Here is a 24,433-nt window from a genome sequence, read left to right on the forward strand (position 1 = left end):
TAGATAAAATCCCAAGAGTCTGCTGAGAAAAGAGAGTGAATGCGAAGTAGACTTTAACACGGCTATGGGAGCGAGCCGAGTGTGGGCTAACCGGGAGAATTGCTTGAAAGAAACGCGACACCGAATGAGCGATCAGAACAAAGCCTCAATACGGGATTCTCGTGGTGTTTTTGTTGCTGCCTTGTCTTTTGCACAGAGTAAAAGACAAGGCAGCCATCGAATAGGGCCCGATTGTTCCTAGTTGGTCAGCCGAGGAGCAGGGGGGGGGGGGGCAAGCGTCTCAACCAAGCAAAGCTCACCATGGGGAAGGTGGCTATGCCAACTAGCCTGATGCCCTGCTCCCGCAGTGACGGATAATCGTACTCTGGTTTCTCTTCATAACGTACAAGTCTTTCGCCTTTTACTAAAGATTTCTGTGGAGAGCAGCACTAATGAGTTGTTTCTATTTTTGGCAGGCTTTACCTTTGCAGGTGAAGCCCTTTCTGTCTGTGCAAAAGAAATCTTCTTACTGTGCAGAGTGACTTCTCTGAGTAGAGTCGCCTTACTTGTTGCGACTGTGCCGATGTTCGAAGCTGGAGTGCAAAGTTGTTGCTTGAATGGTGCTTGCTGGAGCGTGCGGGAGTGCAAAGTTATACCATTTAAAAGGGCTGAAGAGTGCTCAGTGCAGCGGGTGGGCGACACTCTGGCCACCTTGAAAACCGAGGTTACATCCACTACCAGGGGCAGCCCAAGTTCTGCCGCAAGTGTGGTGAGCATGGGCACCTGGTTGAGGCTTGTACCAAGGTGTTATGTGGGAAGAGCAGAGAAATTGGGCAAACTTTTGGAGAGTGTCCAAATGGCAAGAAATGTAATCTCTGTGGAGAATTAAATCACCTCTTCAGAGATTGCCCTAAATCTTTTGCCAACAAATTAAAGACGGTAAAGCCACAGTCAAGCCAACAAAGAGAAGGACCAAAGGTGGCAGTTGGTGAACAAAGTGAAGAGGTTGACCCAATAAATTCAAACTTCCCGCCAAAAGCTTGGATTGGAAGTGAGGAGCAAAAAGGGGAGGGGCCTGTAGAGGCCTCACCACTCAGTGTTGAAGTCTGTGAGAATTCACAGGCAGAGGGTGGAGCTACGCTAAATGAGGAGGAAGAGCAGACAGGTGAGTCTAGTAAAGATACTCACCTCCCCGAAGGTCAACAGCCGAAGAGGACGGCATCTGAGCCTCTGATTCCCCAGTGGTATCAGAGAAGAGGGGAAGGGTTAGGTCCCTTTCAGACAGTTCTTCAGTGGAAGAACCTAGAGTCTTCCCCTCCGACTCACCAAATGAGGTCTCCTTTTTAACTTCAGCTCTGCAATCAACCCCCAGGGACTCAAAGTTAAATGCAACATTGCGTCAGAGGCCAACACCGAGAGTCCGAAAAGGAAATATAGATCACCCTACTCACTTTTCACCTAAAGAAATGAAGGAAGAGCTAGTTTCCCAAGAAATAACCTGTGTGTAATTTGTTTTGATAACTTAGAAAAACGAAAATGACATACCTACTTTCCTTTATGCTTTTAATGGTTCTCACCTTCTCAACACTAAATGTGAGAAGTGTGAAATCAAAGACAAGAGCCCAGAGTATTTTATCCTTCTTAGACTCCATAAAATCAGATGTGTTTTTAATACAAGAATGTGGACTACCTTTTTTAAAAAACCATAGACAATGGGAGGAAACGTGGCCCCATTTATCGATATGGAGTGGCTCAAATCAAAATAAAAATGATGGTGTGGTCATTCTAATTAAAAATCTGCATGTTCTGGTGAAAGGTAGCACAGTGGTGAGAGACGGACGGGCACTTTTAGCACACTTGAATTTTATGGGGCAAGACTTTAACCTCTTAAATATTTATGGTTTCAATGGAAAAAATTAAAGGTATGACCTTTTAGAAGATATACAGCTTTACATGCTAGGGCAAGTACCTTTAGTTGTAGGAGGGGATTTTAACTGTATCTTGAGCAGGAAAGATAGAAAAAGAGCAGGGGTAGATTTTAAAGTGGATAAGACTTCGATTTTACTTCAGGGCATATGCAGGGATTTTAAGCTTACTGACTGTTTTAAAACCATGCATCCCAGAGAGGAGGGCTTCACCTAGTTTAGTCATGATGGCACCAGAGCCTCTCGCATTGATTATTTCTTTACTAGAGATTGCCCACCCACTGATGTTAGAATAACCCCTGTTTTCATTTCAGACCACCTTATGCTCTCCTGCACCCTTTCACCCCCTTCTGGTGTGACGGTAGGAAGTGGTCTGTGGAAACTCAACTGTTCCCTGTTGGAGGATGAAATCATAGTCAGTCAGTACAGGGAATGTTATAAAGAGTGGCAGACCCTTCAAGACCTCTACGAAACACATGCACAATGGTGGGAAATGGTGAAGGAAACGACCCAGACTTTTTTTAAACAGCAAGGTAAACGTAAAAAAAGGAAAGAGAATAGATGTATGATGGGACTACATAAACGCTTACAGAGCTACTTTAAACTAAATCAGTGTGGCATAGACTTTAAAGAAGAAATCAAAGATGTCAAAAAGGAAATGTCAGTTTTAGCAGAAATAAAGAGTAAAGGAATTTTTGTAAGAAGCAGGGAGCAGGAAAAAGAAAGAAAGTTATAAATAAAAAGGAGTGTATTCAAAATCTAAAAAGAGAAGATGGGTTTTTAACAAAATCCACACAAGAGATGATTGAAACTGTACATACCTTTTATAGTAACATGTACAAAGAGAAACCAGTGCACTTGGAAACATCGGCAGAAATCTTAAAATTCGTTGACAAAACCGTAAAAGAGAATGCACACTTGACACAGAATTTTACTGCTTTAGAGTTAAAAAAATGCCTAACAGGTTTTAAGAGAAGTCGAGCTCCGGGTTTAGACGGGCTTCCTGCAGAATTCTATCTGACCTATTGGGACCTTTTATCATCAGACATTTTAGATGTTTTTAAAGATTTTGAAAAACTCGACCGACTGCCTGACAGTTTTAGAGTGGGAATAGTGACTCTACTTTATAAAAAAAATTATAAGACTGACCTAAAGAATTGGAGGCCCATCACACTTTTAAACTTTGACTGTAAACTTTTTAGCAAGGTTTTAGCGACACGGATGTCCTCTGTTTTAGAGGAGGTAATTCACCCAGACCAAGCTTGTGCCATCTCAGGGAGACAACTCACCGACAGCCTCGTACTGATTCGAGACATCATTGATTACGCTAGAGACAGAAACACCCGGCTTGTCATCTTAAATTTAGACTTTGAAAAAGCATTTGATCGGGTCTCGCATCAATATCTCTTTCAGGTGTTGCAGCCATCGAAAAGGGCCCGATTGTTCCTACTTGGTGAGCTTTGCTTGGTTGAGACGCTTGCCCCCCCCCCCCTGCTCCTCGGCTGACCAAGTAGAAACAATCTATTCGATGGCTGCCTTGTATTTTACTCTGTGCAAAAGACAAGGCAGCCACAAACACCACGGGAACACCGTCTTGAGGCTTTGTTCTGACCACTCATTCGGTGTCGCGTTTCTTTCAAGCAATTCTCCCGGTTAGCCCGCACTCGGCTCGCTCCCAGAGCCGTGTTAAAGTCCACTTCGCATTCACTCTCTTTTCTCAGCAGATTAAAAGAAAGTTTCATCTTGGGCTCCCTGAAACTTCCATCCTGCACCGCTGTTTGCTTTTTCACAAGAGCAGAGGAGAGCGCACCGTTCCCAGCGGCACTGCAGTACCGGGTCGAGGCTTGGAGTGAACGGAGCAAGCTTCTTTTTCAACTCCTATTCTTAAAAATCCATTTTATATGTTGTCCTCGTATAGAGGACATATTAAACTGATAAGAACAGATACTACACTTGATCTTAGCCAAAAGGCCGAGAAGCGATAACTGTCCACTGTTTCAGGTCCGAGGGCCCTTGCTGGCACAATGCGCACTTGTAGCAGTGTTCTTTTTATGGCCATAGGTGGCCAGAGTGTCACGTTGCACCTCCGCCCACCCGCTGCACTGAGCACTCACTCTTCAGCCCTTTTAAATGGTATAACTTTGCACTCCCGCATGCTCCAGCAAGCACCATTCAAGCAACAACTTTGCACTCCAGCTTCGAACATCGGCACAGTCGCAACAAGTAAGGCGACTCTACTCAGAGAAGTCACTCTGCAAAGTAGCAAGATTTCTTTTGCACAGACAGAAAGGGCTTCACCCGCAAAGGTAAAGCCTGACAATAATAGAAACAACTCATTAGTGCTGCTCTCCACGGAAGTCTTTAGTAAAAGGCGAAAGACTTGTATGTTATGAAGAGAAACCAGAGTACGATTATCCGTCACTGCGGGAGCAGGGCATCAGGCTAGTTGGTATAGCCACCTTCCCCATGGTGAGCTTTGCTTGGTTGAGACGCTTGCCCCCCCCCCCCTTGCTCCTCGGCTGACCAAGTAGGAACAATCGGGCCCTATTCGATGGCTGCCTTGTCTTTTACTCTATGCAAAAGACAAGGCAGCAACAAAAACACCACGAGAATCCCGTATTGAGGCTTTGTTCTGACCGCTCATTCTGTGTCGCGTTTCTTTCAAGCAATTCTCCCGGTTAGCCGACACTCGGCTCGCTCCCATAGCCGTGTTAAAGTCTACTTCGCATTCACTCTCTTTTCTCTGCAGACTCTTGGGATTTTATCTATAAAATGAATTCCTTCACTCAAACTATGTTAAAACTGCTTTGTCGTTCATATTTACCATGTCTAGAAAGATTTAAACAAAAAAAACAACGTTGTACTTTGCAGTAAAAGAAAGAGCAAATCTAAAGTTTCAGGAATCCGAGAATAAGCTTACTTTCATGAGTGCTTCACGATTTCGGATTTTGCTATAAAATGAATTCCTTCACTCAAACTAAATTAAAACTGCTAAACCGCTAATCTGTTACATGTAAGGCAGATGTCAAATTCACCGAAATAGGATCTAAGGGTATTCGGCCAATCGAGCTGTAGCAGCTTCGGTAAAAGAGTATAAGTTGAAGAGTTTGTGAATAAAGGTGTGCGCACACATAGTGAGCTGTAGGAAAATAGGCAGGGAGCAATGCCGGCTGGGGTATATGTTCTTGTATGTTGTCTGACTGTTTGATTTGAATGTGTTGTGTAAGTGTCCTGTTGAATGTTTGGGCTTTGACACTTCACTGTGGTTGTTAACTGTGTGGTGTGTCCTGAAATGTTATATGTTTGGGCTGTGTGACATGCTTAATGCTTGTCAGTAGCTACCCACTTATTCATATATAGCAACTGACAACATAAGAAGTCCGGACATACTTTGATAGTAGTTGTAGAAGTATCCTTATTGATAATAGATCACTAATTCATAGTGATAGAACAGTAGATGAACAGGTGCTTGCACATGTCTCACGAAAATAAAATGGGTGTATGATTGCTGACGGCAGAGCAATACTGCCAAACTTATGAGTTCTTGTGGCAAACTTGATTCAGTGTCTTGACGTGTATACGCTGTTTCGCTGACTTGATTGTCACAAGAAACAAAGTGTGTTTGATAAGATCCGACCATTTTATTACGGGAGGACCAGTATGTATGGATTCTGATGTGATTGATAAACCCATTCGTATCTTAAGCATAATCTAATACGTGAGACAACGCCCTGGCACACAATCAAAAAAAAAGAGAGAGAGCGGTTTTGTGTCCCCACAGTCCATAATGTAGAAAAGAGAGAAAAAAGCCTTTCTGATTTGGTGTGTGTGCTCATAGTGCAGAGTGTAGAGAAAAGAGAAAAAAGAAAGCCGTTTTGGTGTCACGGGTGTTGTGACTTACACACACACATTTCTGAATTGAGAAAATAAATTATTTTAGAGGAAGCAGTAGAGTTTAGATCCCACATTTGTTGATAGGCATTCATTTATTTCTTCACTTCTGATGAAGTTTCAACAATAAACAACAAACTTTGTATTATGAGAAAGAACCAGACTCATTCTTCAGGAATCCGAAAATAAGCACGAATTCGGATTCTCCTATAAAACGAATTCATTAACTCAAACCAAGTTAAGACTGCTTTGTCCTTCATATTTATTCATGTCTAATCAAGTTTCAACGATAAACAACGTTGTACTTTGTAGAATGAGAAAGAACTTCTTCAGCAATAAGCATCTCTCGACATATGACGAAATACAGATTTTGCTATAAAATTAATTTCTTCTATCAGCGTGACTTAAAACTGTTTGTCCTCCTTATTTATCCACTTCAAATCAAGTTTCAACAATTAAAAAAAAATTGTAGTTTGAGAAAGAACAACTTAATCTTCAGCAATCAGTATAAAAAGAGGGTAACAAAAGGTGCAAATGCCAACCATACATCACTAAAAGGTGGAGCGGAAGTATTCAGCTGCAAGTAGGTGGGAATGTTCGACCATAATTTGTAAAAAGTGGGTTAGAAAAGGTTCGAATGCCCGACTAAATATTAACAAAAGCGGGAGGAGAGGTCTTCGGATGAGAGTGGGTGAGAATTTCCTACCATACAAGTATGGTGGAGAGGAAGCTGTGATTGGCCGACAATAGTAAAAAGCAGGTGAGAAAAGGTGCGAATGTCAAAACATACATGATCAAAACAGGGAGCGGAGGTGTTTGGCTGCGACAAGGTGTGAATGTCCACCCATAATTAATGAAAAACGGGCAACAAGTAGGTTTGAATGCCCAACCATACATCATCAAAAGCAGGAGTGGATGTGTTCGGCTTCAAGAAGGTATGAATGTCCATCAATAATTGCTATAAAACATGAAAGAAAATTTTCGAATATCAAACCGCACATAATCATAAGCGGGAGAGGAGGTGTTCCGCTGCAAGAAGGTGTGAATATCCACCCATAATTACTGAAAAATGGGTAAGAAAAGGTGCGAATGCCCAACCATACATCATCAAAAGCAGGAGTGGATGTGTTCGGCTACAAGAAGGTGTGAATGTCCGACCATAGTTTGTAAAAAGCGGGTAAGAACAGATTTGTATGCCCGACTGTACACAATCAAAAGAGGGAGCGGAGTTGTTCAGCTACAAGAAGGTGTGAAAGTCTGACCATGGTTTGTAAAAAGCGGGTAAGAACAGGTTCGTATGCCCGAATATACACCATCAAATGCGGGAGCGGAGGTGTTCGGCTGTGAGTAGGTGTGAATCTCCAACCATAATTGCTGAAAAATGTGTTAGAAAAGGTAAGAATGCCGGTCCATACATCATCAAAAACGGGAGAGGTGGTGTTCGGCTGCAAGTAGGTGTGAATGTCCAGCCATAATTACTCACAAATGGGTAAGAAAAGGTAGTATTGCCAGACCATACATGATCAAAACAGGGAGCGGAGGTGGTTAAGCTGCAAGAAGGTGTTAATGTCCGGCTAAAGTTAATAAAAAGCGGGTAAGAAAAGGTGCGAATGCCCGACAATGTATGATCAAAACAGGGAGCGGAGGTGTTTGGCTGCGACAAGGTGTGAATGTCCACCCATAATTAATGAAAAACGGGCAACAAGTAGGTTCGAATGCCCAACCATACATCATCAAAAGCAGGAGTGGATGTGTTCGGCTTCAAGAAGGTATGAATGTCCATCAATAATTGCTATAAAACATGAAAGAAAATTTTCGAATATCAAACCGCACATAATCATAAGCGGGAGAGGAGGTGTTCCGCTGCAAGAAGGTGTGAATATCCACCCATAATTACTGAAAAATGGGTAAGAAAAGGTGCGAATGCCCAACCATAAATCATCAAAAGCAGGAGTGGAGTTGTTCAGCAACAAGAAGGTATGAAAGTCCAACCATGGTTTGTAAAAAGCGGGTAAGAGAAGGTTCGAATACCCGAATATATACCATCAAAAGCGGAAGCGGGGGTGTTCGGCTGCAAGAAGGTGTGAACGTCAGATCATAATTGTTGAAAAATGTGATAGAAAAGACTAGAATGCCGGACAATACATCATCAAAAGCGGGAGAGGTGGTTTTTCGGCTGCAAGTAGGTGTGAATGTCCAGCCATAATTACTCACAAACGGGGGAAGAAAAGGTAGCATTTCCAGACCACACATGATCAAAATAGGGAATGGAGGTGGTTCAGCTGCAAGGTGTGAATGTCTGACTAAAGTTTGTAAAAACCGTGTAAGACAAGGGGCGAATGCCCGACAATGTATGATCAAAAGAGGGAGCGGAGGTTTTCGGCTGCAAGGTCTGAATGTCCAACCATAATTTGTAAAAATCGGGGAAGAAAAGGCTCGAAAGCCCGACTATACACCATCAAAAGCGGGAGCAGAGGTGTTCAGGTGCAAGAAGGTGTGAATGTCCGACCAAAAATTACTGAAAAATGGGTAAGAAAAGGTGCGAATGCCAAATCATACATCATCAAAAGCAGGAGCGGATGTGTTCGGCTACAAGAAGGTTTGAATGTCCAACCATAGTAAGTAATAGGTGGGTAAGAAAAGGCTCGAATGCCCGACTATACACCATCAAAAGCGGAAGCGGAGGTGTTCGGCTGCAAGACGGTGTGAACGTCCGACCAAAGTTTGTAAAAAGCTTTAAGAAAATGTTCGAATATCCAACCAAACATAATCAAAAGCGGGAGCAGAGCTGTTCGACTGCAAGTAGGTGTGAATATCAGATCATAATTTGCAAAAAGCTGATGAGAAAGGGTGAGAAATCCCGACTATACACCATCAAATGTGGGAGCGGAGGTGTTCGTCTGTGAGTAGGTGTGAATGTCCGACCATAATTGCTGAAAAATGTGTTAGAAAAGGTAAGAATGCCGGACCATATATCATCAAAAGCGGGAGAGGTTGTGTTCGGCTGCAAGAAGGTGTGAATGTCCAGCCATAATTACTCACAAACGGGTAAGAAAAGGTACTATTGCCAGACCATATATGATCAAAACAGGGAGCGGAGGTGGTTCAGCTGCAAGAAGGTTTGAATGTCCGACTAAAGTTTGTAAAAAGCGGGTAAGACAAGGTGTGAATGCCCGACAATGTATGATCAAAAGAGGAGCGGAGGTTTTCGGCTGCAAGAAGGTCTGAATGTCCACCCATAATTACTGAAAAATGGGTAAGAAAAGGTGCGAAAGCCCAACCGCACATGATCATAAGTGGATGAGAAGGTGTTCGACTGCAAGTAGGTGTGAATGTAAGATCATAATTTGTAAAAAGCGGGTAAGAAAAGGTAAGAATGCCCAACCATAAATTATCAAAAGCGGCAGCAGAGTTTCGGCTGGTATTTATCAATGTCTAGATAGATTTCAACAAAAAACAACGTTGTACTTTGCAGTAAAAGAAAGTGCAAATCAAAAGTTTTAGGAATCCGAGAATAAGCTTATTTTCATGAGTTCTGCACGATTTCGGATTTTATGTATAAAATGAATTTCTTCACGCAAACTAAGTTAACACTGCTTTGTCCTTCATATGTACCCATTTCTACATATATTTCAAGCATAAACTTCCTCATATTACCCTGAATGAGAAAGAGCCACACTTGTGATTAAGCCATACCTCCCTTTTGAGGAGTTCTGCATGATTTGGGATTTTATCTATAAAATTAATTCCTTCACTCAAACTATGTTAAAACGGCTTTTACCTTCATATTTATCAATGTCTCGATAGATTTAAACAAAAAAACAACGTTGTACTTTGCAATAAAAGAAAGAGCAAATCAAAAGTTTTAGGAATCCGAGAATAAGCTTATTTTCATGAGTTCTGCACGATTTCGGATTTTATGTATAAAATTAATTCATTCACTCAAACCAAGTTAAAACTGCTTTTTCCTTCATATTTATCAATGTCTAGATTGACTTCAACAAAGAACAACATTGTATTTTGCAGTAGAAGAAAGAGCAACACTGAAGGATCAGGAATCCGAGAATAAGCTTATTTTCTTATGGGCAAGTGGGAACTGCTTTGTCCTTCATATTTATCAATGTGTAGATGGATTTCAACTTCTTCTACTGCAAAGTCTTTGTTGAAGTCGATCTAGACATTGATGAATATGGAAGGACAAAGCAGTTTTAACTTGGTTTGAGCAAAGCAATTCATTTTATAGCAAAATCCGAAATCGTGCAGAACTCAGGAAAGCAGGCTTATACTCGGATTCCTGAAACTTTAGATTTGCTCTTTCTTTTACTGCAAAGTACAACGTTGTTTTTTTGTTTAAATATTTCTAGACATGGTAAATATGAAGGACAAATCAGTTTTAACATAGTTTGAGTGAAGTAATGCATTTTATAAGCAAAATCCCAAATCATGCAGAACTCACGAAATGCTTTTTCTCTCTTTTCACTGCTTTTTACAAACTTTGGTCGGACGTTCACACCTTCTTGCATCCGAACACCTCCGCTTCCGCTTTTGATGATGTATATTCGGGCATTCGAACCTTTTTTTACCCGCTTTTTACAAACCATTGTCGGACTTTCACACCTTCTTGCAGCCGAACACCACCTCTCCCGCTTTTGATGATGTATGGTCCAGTATTCTTACCTTTTCTAACACATTTTTCAGCAATTATGGTCGGACATTCACACCTACTCACAGCTGGACACCTCCGCTCCCGCTTTTGATCATACAATGTCGGGACATCGCTCCTTGTCTTACCAGCTTTTTACAAACTTTAGTCGAACATTCACACCTTCTTGCAGCTGAACCTCCGCTCCCTGTTTTGATCATGTATGGTCTGGCAATACTACCTTTTCTTCCCCCGTTTGTGAGTAATTATGGCTGGACATTCACACCTACTTGCAGTCGAACAGCTCTGCTCCCGCTTTTGATTATGTTTGGTTGGATATTCGAACCTTTTCTTAAATGCTTTTTACAAACCATGGTCGGACGTTCACACCTTCTTGTAGCCGAACAACTTCGCTCCCGCTATTGATTGTGTACAGTCGGCTATTTTAAGCTTTTCTTACCCGCTTTTTACCAACTATGGTCGGACATTCACACCGTCTTACAGCGGAACACCTCTGCTCCCGCTTTTGATGGTGTATAGTCGGGCATTCGAACCTTTTCTCATCAGCTTTTTGCAAATTATGATCTGACATTCACACCTACTTGCAGTCGAACAGCTCTGCTCCCGCTTTTGATTATGTTTGGTTGGATATTCGAACCTTTTCTTAACTTCTTTTTACATATTTTGGTTGGACGTTCACACCTTCTTGTAGCCGAACACTTCCACTCCTGCTTTTGATGATGTATGGTTGGGCATTCACACCTTTTTTTTGCCCATTTTTCAGGAATTATGGGTGGACATTCACACCTTGCAGCTGAACACCTCCTATCCCACTTATGATCATGTGCGGTTTGATTTTCGAAAAGTTTCTTTCATGTTTTCTAGCAATTATTGATGGACATGTAGACCTTCTTGCAGCTGAACACCTCCGCTCCCGCTTTTGATCATACATTGTCAGGCATTCGCACCTTGTCTTACCCACTTTTTACAAACTTTAGTCGAACAGTCACACCTTTTTGCAGCCGAACACCACCTCTACCGCTTTTGATGATGTATGGTCCAGCATTCTTACCTTTTCTAACACATTCTTCAGCAATTATGGTCGGACATTCACACCTACTCAGAGCCGAACACCTCCGCTCCCGCATTTGATGGTCTATAGTCGGGCATTCTACAGCGGAAAAGACTCATTCTTATGTTTGGTTAGATATTCGAACCTTTTCTTAACTGCTTTTTACAAACTTTGGTCGGACGTTCACAATATCTTGCAGCCGAACACCTCCGCTTCCGCTTTTGATGGTGTATATTCGGGCATACGAACCTTTTCTTACCCGCTTTTTACAAACCAAGGTCGGACTTTCACACCTTCTCTTAGCTGAACAACTCCGCTCCCTCTTTTGATTGTGTACAGTCGGGTAATTTAACCTTTTCTTACCCTCTTTTTACCATCTATGGTCGGACATTCACACCGTCTTACAGCGGAACACCTCCGCTCCCTCTTTTGATGATGTATGGTTAGGCATTCGCACCTTTTCTTACCCATTTTTCAGTAATTATGGGTAGACATTCACACCTTCTTGCAGCTGAACACCTCCTCTCCTGCTTATGATCATGTGCAGTTTGATATTCGAAAATTTTCTTTCATGTTTTCTAGCAATTATTGATGGACATTCAGACCGTCTTGAAGCTGAACACCTCCGCTCCCACTTTTGATGGTGTATAGTCGGGCTTTCGAGCCTTTTCTTCCCCGGTTTTTACAAATTATGGTTGGACATTCAGACCTTCTTGCAGCCGAAAACCTCCACTCACTCTTTTGATCATACATTGTCGGGCATTCGCACCTTTTCTTACCCGCTTTTTACAAACCATGGTCGGACTTTCACACCTTCTTGTAGCCGAACAACTCCGCTCCCGCTATTGATTGTGTACAGTCGGGTATTTTAACCTTTTCTTACCCGCTTTTTACCAACTATTGTTGGACATTCACACCGTCTTACAGCGGAACACCTCCGCTCCCTCTTTTGATGGTGTATGTTCGGGCACTCGAACCTTTTCTTACCCGCTTTTTACAAACTATGGTCAGACATTCAAACCTTCTTGTAGCCGAACACATCCACTCCTGCTTTTGATGATGGGTATTCAAACCTACTTGTTGCCCGCTTTTCATTAATTATGGGTGGACATACACACCTTGTCGCAGCCAAACACCTCCGCTCCCTGTTTTGATCATGTATGATTGGACATTCGCACCTTTTCTCACCCGCTTTTTACTATGGTCGGCCATTCACAGCTTCCTCTCCACCATACTTGTATGGTGGGATATTCACACCCACTTGCATGTGTAAGTCACAACACCCGTGACACCAAAACGGCTTTCTTTTCTCTCTTTTCTCTACACTCTGCACTATGAGCACACACACCAAATCAGAAAGGCTTTTTTCTCTCTTTTCTACATTATGGACTGTGGGGACACAAAACCGCTCTCTCTTTTTTTTTTTGATTGTGTGCCAGGGCGTTGTCTCACGTATTAGATTATGCTTACGATACGAATGGGTTTATCAGTCACATCAGAATCCATACATACTGATCCTCCCGTAATAAAATGGTCGGATCTTATCAAACACACTTTGTTTCTTGTGACAATCAAGTCAGCGAAACAGCGTATACACGTCAAGACACTGAATCAAGTTTGCCACAAGAACTCATAAGTTTGGCAGTATTGCTCTGCCGTCAGCAATCATACACCCATTTTATTTTCGTGAGACATGTGCAGGCACCTGTTCATCTACTGTTCTATCACTATGAATTAGTTTATCTATTATCAATAAGGATACTTCTACAACTACTATCAAAGTATGTCCAGACTTCTTATGTTGTCAGTTGCTATATATGAATAAGTGGGTAGCTACTGACAAGCATTAAGCCTGTCACACAGCCCAAACATATAACATTTCAGGACACACCACACAGTTAACAACCACAGTGAAGTGTCAAAGCCCAAACATGTAACATTCAACAGGACACTTACACAACACATTCAAATCAAACAGTCAGACAACATACAAGAACGTATACCCCAGCCGGCATTGCTCCGTGCCTATTTTCCTACAGCTCACTATGTGTGCGCACACCTTTATTCACAAACTCTTCAACTTATACTCTTTTACCAAAGCTGCTACAGCTCGATTGGCCGAATACCCTTAGATCCTATTTCGGTGAATTTGACATCTGCCTTACATGTAACAGATTAGCGGTTTAGCAGTTTTAATTTAGTTTGAGTGAAGGAATTCATTTTATAGCAAAATCCGAAATCGTGAAGAACTCATGGAAGTAAGCTTATTCTCGGATTCCTGAATCTTTAGATTTGCTCTTTCTTTTACTGCAAAGTACAATGTTGAGCAGCACTAATGAGTTGTTTCTATTTTTGGCAGGCTTTACCTTTGCGGATGAAGCCCTTTCTGTCTGTGCAAAAGAAATCTTGTTACTGTGCAGAGTGACTTCTCTGAGTAGAGTCGCCTTACTTGTTGCGACTGTGCCGATGTTCGAAGCTGGAGTGCAAAGATGTTGCTTGAATGGTGCTCGCTGGAGCGTGCGGTAGTGTAAAGTTATACCATTTAAAAGGGCTGAAGAGTGCTCAGTGCAGCGGGTGGGTGGAGGTGCGGAATGCGAAGTAGACTTTCACACCTTCTTTTAGCCGAACAACTCCGCTCCCGCTATTGATTGTGTAGAGTCGGGTATTTTAACCTTTTCTTACCCGCGTTTTACCAACTATGGTCGGACATTCACACCTTCTTACAGCGGAACACCTCCGCTCCCTCTTTTGATGGTGTATGTTCTGGCATTCGAACCTTTTCTTACCCACTTTTTACAAACTATGCTCGGACATTCACACCTTGCAGCGAAACACCTCCGCTCCCTCTTTTGATTGTGTATGTTCGGGCATTCGAACCTTTTCTTACCCGCCTTTTACAAACTATGGTCGGACATTCAAACCTTCTTGTGGCCGAACACATCCACTTCTGCTTTTTATGATGTATAGTTGGGCATTCACACCTTTTCTTACCCATTTTTCAGTAATTATTGGTGGACATTCAGACCTTCTTGCAGCTGAACACCTCTGCTCCCGCTTTTGATGGTGTATAGTCGGGCTTTCGAGGCTTTTCTTCAACGGTGTTTACAAATTATGGTTGGAAATTCAGACCTTGCAGCCGAACACCTCCGCTCCCTCTTTTGATCATACATTGTCGGGCATTCGCACCTTGTCTTACCCGCGTTTTACAAACGAACACTTTCACTTTCACAAGACTTTCACACCTTCTTGTAGCCGAACAACTCCGCTCCCGCTATTGATTGTGTACACTCGGGTATTTTAACCTTTTCTTACCCGCTTTTTACCAATTATGGTCGGACATTCACACCATCTTACAGCGGAACACCTCCGCTCCCTCTTTTGATGGTGTATGTTCGGGCATTCAAACTTTTTCTTACCCAATTTTTACAAACTATGGTCGGACATTCAAACCTTCTTGTAGCAGAACACATCCACTTCTTCTTTTGATGATGTATGGTTGGGCATTCGCACCTTTTCTTACCCATTTTTCAGGAATTATGGGTGGACATTCACACCTACTTGCAGTCGAACAGCTCTGCTCCCACTTTTGATTATGTTTGGTTGGATATTCGAAACTTTTCTTAACTGCTTTTTACAAACTTTGGTCGGACGTTCACACCTTCTTGCAGCCGAACACCTCCGCTTCCGCTTTTGATGGTATATATTCGGGCATTCGAACCTTTTCTTACCCGCTTTTTACCAACTATGGTCGGACATTCACACCGTCTTTCAGCGGAACACCTCCGCTCCCTCTTTTGATGGTGTATGTTCGGGCATTCGCACCTTTTCTTACCTGCTTTTTACAAACTTTGGTCGGACGTTCACACCTTCTTGCAGCCGAACACCTCCGCTTCCGCTTTTGATGGTATATATTCGGGCATTCGAACCTTTTCTTACCCGCTTTTTACCAACTATGGTCGGACATTCGCACCATCTTACAGCCGAACACCTCTTCTCCCGCTTTTGATGATGAATGGTCCGGCATTCTTACCTTTTCTAACACATTTTTTAGCAATTATTGTCGATCATTCACACCTTTCTCATCAGCTTTTTGCAAATTATGATCTGACATTCACACCTACTTGCAGCCGAACACCTCGGCTTCCGCTTTTGATGGTGTATATTTTGGCATTCGAACCTTTTCTTACCCGCTTTTTACAAACCATGGTAGGACTTTCACACCTTCTTTTAGCCGAACAACTCCGCTCCCGCTATTGATTGTGTAGAGTCGGGTATTTTAACCTTTTCTTACCTGCTTTTTACCAACTATGGTCGGACATTCACACCTTCAACAGTCCCTTCTATGTCCACAATTTTGGCGTCACGAACAGGATCCCTCGACTGGTGTCTCTGGACCGGACCGCAGTGCATGGCCAGCCTGGACTGAAGTAGCTGTTCCAGCCTCATACCTCCAAGGCCTTTTCTGAGAGAGAGGACTGGCAGGTCCTTTTCCTGAATACCAGCGCTGGGATCATTTTTTAAATATGATAGTCTGAGATGATAGGACTGCTTTTTAGTTTTTATTTGAATAAAAGAGGGTTTCCCAGTTGTGTCATTAGTGAGACAGAGATTTCATGGGTAAGGGAAACTTTTGAAGCAGTCCGAAGAAGTGTGAAGTACTCCGAAGAAGTGTGAGTACAGATTAAGGTCCTCATTGGAGACGTCCTTTGAGTGAAGGAATATATTTCCCCATTCCAAGTCTGAGAATGGGAAACAGTAGGTCTCAGACTTTTGACCCTACCGGGGGACCTAAGCATGTTGAAATGAAAAAGAAATATGGTCCAGAGGTTTTCCACCTGAAGGTTCTTTTAGTATGTTAGAAATAAGAAAATTAGAAGAAAAGTTTTGCAAATATGAGAAAGAGATGAAGCAAAAAAAAAGAAAATTAAGTTTAAATAAGAAGTAAGAAAGGTATAGAATGTTGGAAAAAATAAAGTGTATTAAGAGAAAGAAAGGAAAATGTTAAACGAATGCCATGACGGAATGATGATAATAATTTAGTATGTGGACGAAAAGATAATTCAGCTCTGATTAAGACTGAATCTTCTTTTAAACCATCACCATATTCCACTGATAACACTTTTTCTCCTTCTGCACCTCTTTACCCCACCCTGAGCGCTCTCGCTGTGCCGGATCCAGACCTGGACTCCTGCCCTCCACGACGCCTGCAACAACAACAGCCAGCCCTGCCACAAGCCTCTGGCTCTCGGGAAGAAGGGACTTCTTCCATCCTCCCTCGGGAAGAAATTCCATCATTCTCACAACATCAGTTACATAGGTCTGATGATGAGGAAAAGGAAGACGTTTGGTTCTCCAGCGTACCTGCCCAAGAACTTTTAACGCAAGTGACAAAAATCCTTTACCCACAATCTGGACTTCAGAGATCTAAACGTGAGAAAAAACAAAACCAGATTCAAACCATGCCTATGGTTAAAGTTGCAGTTCCCACTGGACCATTACTGGTTTATCGACCCTGGACTGAGACTGACATCATGGAAGCATAACAATGCTTACCAGATCCAGAGATTTCTGGACCCCATTTTGCTGACGAGTTGCGAGATTTCTGCGCACAATTCTGCCCGACCGGGGTTGAATTGCGTCGCATATTGGCAAAAAAGTTCAAACTGACCGACCTCTGCAAAATAGAGGCCAGTATGCTACAACTGGATTTGCGACCTACCAACAGTGAACGAGGACATAATGATAACGCTCAATATGAAGCAGCCATCCAAAGACTGTGTCAAGCCATCACCACTCAATTTCCAACCAAAATCAATATGTCCCACATTTACACCTGCAAACAGAAACCCGGTGAAGGGACTGATGATTTTGTACACCGCATCCTTGAGGAAGTCAGCAAGCACAGCGGTCATCAGAGACCAAGGGATTTGGGTAATGAATCAGGACCATGGGAGAGTATTGCATGCAATGCAATAATTAAAGGCCTCATGCCAGATGTCGCCACTGAAGTAAAGAACATTTACGTGGGATGGTGTGAGGGTCCTCGTTTGGCTGACGTTCGCCGATATGCTCGCCATGCTGAGAGCCAAGTTGAGACGCTTAAGATATAGGACAAGTGTGAAAAGGAGCTGCATTTGGCAGCCATGACCATGTATTACGCAGTTGGTTTAAACAGAGGACGAGGCCGAAGTCGAAGACGTGGACGTGTGGGAGAGGAGGTCGAAATGGGCCACGCCAGAGCTATGATCCGAATATTTGTTTTTACTGTGGCTGTGTCCACAGCTGAAAAGTGATGAAATTGGGCAAAAGGCTGACTGAGGGTGGGAGGCAGGTTCTGGACGTCACGTGGCAGCGGAGCCTCCACTAATGGGTGATAGCACAAACACACTCACACATTTTTCCTGCTCTGTGTAGTGAAGAAACGCTTGCCGACTGTGATTCACGTCGTAAAGTTTTGCATGCTATTTCCGTCCTAGAGCAAAGATATTTCTCTCAGAATATAGGAACTTATGTTCATCAGTAGTGACGTCAGGGGAGTTTGATTGTCCTCCAAAGTTAAGTGGAAACCACGTTTACTCTATGTCTGCATCAGGCCAGGTTGTGAAGGAGAAAATGACATCGCCCATTGCGTGTGTCACTCCAGATGGGCTCTCCTTCAAACACTCATTTTTGTTATCAGAGTTGTGTCCCATTAACCTGATGGGCTGTGATCTCATGTGTAAATTAGGCATTATTTTAACTTCTACACCAGAGGGTGTTAACGTTATGTTACAGCCTGACAAAGTTTTCACAGCAGTGCAGTTTGATTCATCTGCACTTACATATGCTTATGAGTGGAAACTTCCCAGCTCTCCTTTTTCACAACAACTAGTGGAAGAAGCAAAAGCGTTAGTTTCACCCCTTTCTGATTTCATGCAACCTGCTGATTTGCACTGCACATCACACATTTCTTTGGGGCCTGACAATGACTATGAGAAGAAGTGAAAAAATATGTGCGCCTACTTTATTGACTCCAGAGAACTTAGATTTTTTTAATGTTTGTGGTACTCGCCCTCACATTTCCTTGGCCAAACGTACACACTGGCAGTGACAAGGTGTGGGAGAGTTTGTTGCTACATGTCAGAAAGAAATGGAGTGGACTGTTTCACCTGCTGATCCAAATTTGATGTGTTCATCAGGTTTTTGCAAATTATGATCTGACATTCACACATGCTTTTGATGATGTATGGTTGGGCATTCGCACCTTTTTTTACCCATTTTTCAGGAATTATGGGTGGACATTCACACCTTCTTGCAGCTGAACACCTCCTCTCCCGCATATGATCATGTGCGGTTTGATATTCGAAAATTTTCTTTCATGTTTTCTAGCAATTATTGATGGACATTCAGACCTTCTTGCAGCTGAACCCCTCTGCTCCCGCTTTTGATGGTGTATAGTCGGGCTTTCGAGCCTTTTCTTCCCCGGTTTTTACAAATTATGGTTGGACATTCAGACCTTCTTTTAGCCGAAAACCTCCGCTCCCTCTTTTGATCATACATTGTCGGGCATTCGCACCTTTTCTTACCCACTATTTACAAAAAATGGTCGGCCATTCACACCTTCTTGTAGCCGAACACATTCGCTCCCGCTATTGATTGTGTACAGTCGGGTATTTTAACCAACTACGGTCGGACATTCACACCTTCTTATGGCGGAACACCTCCGCTCCCTCTTTTGATGGTGTATGTTCGGGCATTCGAACCTTTTCTTACCCGCTTTTTACAAACTATGCTCGGACATTCAAGCCTTCTTGTAGCCTAACACATCCAGTACTGCTTTTGATGATGTATGGTTAGGCATTCGCACCTTTTTTTTTACCCATTTTTGAGGAATTATGGGTGGACATTCACACCTTCTTGCAGCTGAACACCTCCTCTCCCACTTATGATCATGTGCGGTTGGATATTCGAAATTTTTTTTTCATGTTTTCTAGCAATTATTGATGGACAATCAGACCTTCTTGCAGCTGAACACCTCCGCTCCCGCTTTTGATGGTGTATAGTTGGGCTTCCGAGCCTTTTCTTCCCCGGTTTTTACAAATTATGGTTGGACATTTAGACCTTCTTGCAGCCGAAAACCTCCGTTCCCTCTTTTGATCATACATTGTCGGGCATTCGCACCTTTTCTTACCCGCTTTTTACCAATTATGGTCGGATATTCACACCTTCTTACAGCGGAAAACCTCCGCTCCCTTTTTTGATCATTTATGGTCTGGCAATACTACCTTTTCGTACCCGTTTTTGAGTAATTATGGCTGGACATTCACAGCTTCTTGCAGCTGAACACCTCTTCTCCCGCTTTTGATGATGAATGGTCCGGCATTCTTACCTTTCCTAACACATTTTTCAGCAATTATTGTCGGTCATTCACACCTTTCTCATCAGCTTTTTGCAAATTATGATCTGACATTCACACCTACTTGCAGCCGAACACCTCGGCTTCCGCTTTTGATGGTGTATATTTTGGCATTCGAACCTTTTCTTACCCGCTTTTTACCAACTATGGTCGGATATTCACACCTTCTTACAGCGGAACACCTCCGCTCCCTCTTTTGATGGTGTATGTTCTGGCATTCGAACCTTTTCTTACCCACTTTTTACAAACTATGCTCGGACATTCACACCTTCTTGCAGCGAAACACGTCCGCTCCCTCTTTTGATTGTGTACAGTCGGGTTTTTTAACCTTTTCTTACCCGCTTTTTACCAACTATGGTCGGACATTCACACCTACTTGCAGTCGAACAGCTCTGCTCCCACTTTTGATTATGTTTGGTTGGATATTCAAACCTTTTCTTAACTGCTTTTTACAAACTTTGGTCGGACGTTCACACCGTCTTTCAGCGGAACACCTCCGCTCCCTCTTTTGATGGTGTATGTTCGGGCATTCGCACCTTTTCTTACCCGCTTTTTACAAACTATGGTCGTACATTCAAACCTTCTTGTAGCCGAAAACCTCCACTCCCTCTTTTGATCATACTTTGTCGGGCATTCGCACCTTTTCTTACCCGCTTTTTACAAACTATGCTCGGACATTCAAACCTTCTTGTAGCCAAACACATCCACTCCTGCTTTTGTTGATGTATGGTTGGGCATTCGAACCTACTTGTTGCCCGCTTTTCATTAATTATGGGTGGACATTCACACCTTGTCGCAGCCAAACACCTCCGCTCCCTGTTTTGATCATGTATGGTTGGACATTCGCACCTTTTCTCACCCGCTTTTTGCAAACTATGGTCGGCCATTCACAGCTTCCTCTCCACCATACTTGTATGGTGGGATATTCACACCCACTTGCATCCGAAGACCTCCGCCCCCACTTTTGTTGATATTTAGTCGGTCATTCACACCTTACCCGTTTTCTTGCCGCCAAACACCTCTGATCTCGCTTTTGATGATGTAAGATTGGGCATTCAGACCTTTCTTTTCCTGCTTTTCACCAACTATATATATAACATTCACACCTTCTTGCAGCCGAACACTTCCGCTCCACCTTTTAGGTATCTATCACACCTTTTTTTTCACCGCATTTTATAGATTATGGTTGGAAATTCTCAACCACTCATCCAAAGACCTCTCCTCCCGCTTTTGTTAATATATTTGAACTTTAGTCAGACATTCACACCTACTTGCAGCCGAACACCACCTCTCTAGCTTTTGAGGATGTATGGTCCGGCATTCTTACCGTTTCTAACACATTTTTCAGCAATTATGGTAGGACATTCACACCTTCTTGCAGCTGAACACCTCCTCTCCCACTTATGATCATGTGCGGATTGATTTTCGAAAATTTTCTTTCATGTTTTCTAGCAATTAAAAATGGACATTTAGACCTTCTTGCAGCTGAACACCTCCGCTCCCGCTTTTGATCATACATTGTCAGGCATTCACACCTTGTCTTACCCGCTTTTTACAAAATTTAGTCGAACATTCACACCTTTTTGCAGTCGAACACAGTTTTTTGCAGCCGAATTTGGGCATTCGAACCTTTTCATACCCACTTTTTACCAACTATGGTCGGACATTCACACCGTCTTACAGCGGAACACCTCCGCTCCCTCTTTTGATGGTGTATGTTCGGGCATTCGAACCTTTTCTTACCCGCTTTTTACAAACTATGCTCGGACATTCAAACCTTCTTGTAGCCGAACACATCCACTCCTGCTTTTGATGATGTATGGTTGGGCATTCGAACCTACTTGTTGCCCGCTTTTCATTAATTATGGGTGGACATTCACACCTTGTCGCAGCCAAACACCTCCGCTCCCTGTTTTGATCATGTATGGTTGGACATTCGCACCTTTTCTCACCCGCTTTTTGCAAACTATGGTCGGCCATTCACAGCTTCCTCTCCACCATACTTGTATGGTGGGATATTCACACCCACTTGCATCCGAAGACCTCCGCCCCCACTTTTGTTGATATTTAGCCGATCATTCGCACCTTACCCGCTTTTGGCAAACTATGGCCTTCTTGCAGCCAAAAACCTCTGATCTCGCTTTTGATGATGTAAGGTTGGGCATTCAGACCTTGCTTCACCTGCTTTTCACCAAATATAGTCGGACATTCACACCTTCTTGCAGCCGAACACTTCCGATTCACCTATTAGTTTTCTATGGGGCATTCACACCTTTTTTTACACCGCATTTTATAAAAACACCACAGGAACACCGTATTGAGGCTTTGTTCTGACCGCTCATTCGGTGTCGCGTTTCTTTCAAGCAATTCTCCTGGTTAGCCCGCACTCGGCTCGCTCCCAGAGCCGTGTTAAAGTCTGCTTCGCATTCACTCTCTTTTCTCAGCAGATTAAAAGAAACTTCCATCCTGCACCGCTCTTTGCTTTTTCACAAGAGCAGAGGAGAGCGCACCGTTCCCAGCGGCACTGCAGTACCGGGTCGATGCTTGGAGTGAACGGAGCAAGCTCCTTTTTCAACTCCTATTGATAAAAATCCATTTAATATGTAGTCCTCGCATAGACATATCACATATTAAACTGATAAGTACAGATACTACACTTGATCTTAGCCAAAAGGCCGAGAAGCGATATCTGTCCACTGGTTCACGTCCGAGGGCCCTTCCTGGCACAATGCGCACTTGTAGCGGTGTTCTTTTTATGGCCATAGTGTCACTTTGCACCTCCGCCCACCCGCTGCACTGAGCACTCTTCAACCCTTTTAAATGGTATAACTTTACACTACAGCACGCTCCAGCGAGCACCATTCAAGCAACATCGGCACAGTCGCAACAAGTAAGGCGACTCTACTCAGAGAAGTCACTCTGCACAGTAACAAGATTTCTTTTGCACAGACAGAAAGGGCTTCCCCCGCAAAGGTAAAGCCTGCCAAAAATAGAAACAATTCATTAGTGCTGCTCTCCACGGAAGTCTTTAGTAAAAGGCGAAAGACTTGTACATTATGAAGAGAAACCAGTGTACGATTATCCATCACTGCGGGAGCAGGGCATCAGGCTAGTTGGCATAGCCACCTTCCCCATGGTGAGCTTTGCTTGGTTGAGACGCTTGCTCCCCCCCCTTGCTCCTCGGCTGACCAAGTAGGAACAATCGGGCCCTATTCGATGGCTGCCTTGTCTTTTACTCTGTGCAAAAGACAAGGCAGCCACAAACAACACGGGAACACCGTATTGAAGCTTTGTTCTGACTGCTCATTCGGTGTCGCGTTTCTTTCAAGCAATTCTCCCGGTTAGCCCGCACTCGGCTCGCTCCCAGAGCCGTGTTAAAGTCTGCTTCGCATTCACTCTCTTTTCTCAGCAGATTAAAAGAAAGTTTCATCTTAGGCTCCCTGAAACTTCCATCCTGCACCGCTGTTTGCTTTTTCACAAGAGCAGAGGAGAGCGCACCATTCCCAGCGGCACTGCAGTACCGGGTCGATGCTTGGAGTGAACGGAGCAAGCTCCTTTTTCAACTCCTATTGATAAAAATCCATTTAATATGTAGTCCTCGCAAAGAGGACATATCAGACATTAAACTGATAAGAACAGATACTACACTTGATCTTAGCCAAAAGGCCGAGAAGCGATAACTGTCCACTGGTTCACGTCCGAGGGCCCTTCCTGGCACAATGCGCACTTGTAGCGGTGTTCTTTTTATGGCCATAGTGTCACTTTGCACCTCCGCCCACCCGCTGCACTGAGCACTCTTCAGCCCTTTTAAATGGTCTAACTTTACACTACCACACGCTCCAGCGAGCACCATTCAAGCAACAACTTTGCACTCCAGCTTCGAACATCGGCACAGTCGCAACAAGTAAGGCGACTCTACTCAGAGAAGTCACTCTGCACAGTAACAAGATTTCTTTTGCACAGACAGAAAGGGCTTCATCCGCAAAGGTAAAGCCTGCCAAAAATAGAAACAACTCATTAGTGCTGCTCAACGTTGTACTTTGCAGTAAAAGAAAGAGCAAATCTAAAGTTTCAGGAATCCGAGAATAAGCTTACTTTCATGAGTTCTTCACGATTTCGGATTTTGCTATAAAATGAATTCCTTCACTCAAACTAAATTAAAACTGCTAAACCGCTAATCTGTTACATACAAGGCAGATGTCAAATTCACCGAAATAGGATCTAAGGGTATTTGGCCAATCGAGCTGTAGCAGCTTCGGTAAAAGAGTATAAGTTGAAGAGTTTGTGAATAAAGGTGTGCGCACACATAGTGAGTTGTAGGAAAATAGGCAGGGAGCAATGCTGGCTGGGGTATATGTTCTTGTATGTTGTCTGACTGTTTGATTTGAATGTGTTGTGTAAGTGTCCTGTTGAATGTTACATGTTTGGGCTTTGACACGCTTCACTGTGGTTGTTAACTGTGTGGTGTGTCCTGAAATGTTATATGTTTGGGCTGTGTGACATGCTTAATGCTTGTCAGTAGCTACCCA

The 24,433-nt window shown here is 43.1% G+C and overlaps 6 non-coding genes across 6 annotated transcripts; 1 reads left to right on the forward strand and 5 right to left on the reverse strand.

The window, feature by feature from the left end:
- Positions 1–359: 359 nt before the first annotated feature.
- Positions 360–473, forward strand: LOC140276321 (U5 spliceosomal RNA). Its single transcript, XR_011908924.1, has one exon. It is a non-coding gene; the product is annotated as a U5 spliceosomal RNA (small nuclear RNA).
- Positions 474–3,703: 3,230 nt separating this feature from the next.
- LOC140276093 (U2 spliceosomal RNA) lies at positions 3,704–3,887 on the reverse strand. Its single transcript, XR_011908779.1, has one exon. It is a non-coding gene; the product is annotated as a U2 spliceosomal RNA (small nuclear RNA).
- A 312-nt stretch (positions 3,888–4,199) lies between these two features.
- LOC140276423 (U5 spliceosomal RNA) lies at positions 4,200–4,313 on the reverse strand. Its single transcript, XR_011909018.1, has one exon. It is a non-coding gene; the product is annotated as a U5 spliceosomal RNA (small nuclear RNA).
- An 18,090-nt stretch (positions 4,314–22,403) lies between these two features.
- LOC140275983 (U2 spliceosomal RNA) lies at positions 22,404–22,591 on the reverse strand. The gene has a single exon (XR_011908679.1). It is a non-coding gene; the product is annotated as a U2 spliceosomal RNA (small nuclear RNA).
- A 275-nt stretch (positions 22,592–22,866) lies between these two features.
- On the reverse strand, positions 22,867–22,980 carry LOC140275855 (U5 spliceosomal RNA). Its single transcript, XR_011908564.1, has one exon. It is a non-coding gene; the product is annotated as a U5 spliceosomal RNA (small nuclear RNA).
- A 411-nt stretch (positions 22,981–23,391) lies between these two features.
- LOC140275752 (U2 spliceosomal RNA) lies at positions 23,392–23,582 on the reverse strand. Its single transcript, XR_011908471.1, has one exon. It is a non-coding gene; the product is annotated as a U2 spliceosomal RNA (small nuclear RNA).
- Positions 23,583–24,433: the final 851 nt, after the last annotated feature.

The sequence above is a fragment of the Leuresthes tenuis genome, unplaced genomic scaffold (assembly GCF_036924035.1).
Source record: "Leuresthes tenuis unplaced genomic scaffold, fLeuTen1.0.hap1 SCAF_18, whole genome shotgun sequence".
NCBI classification, from domain to species: domain Eukaryota; kingdom Metazoa; phylum Chordata; class Actinopteri; order Atheriniformes; family Atherinopsidae; genus Leuresthes; species Leuresthes tenuis.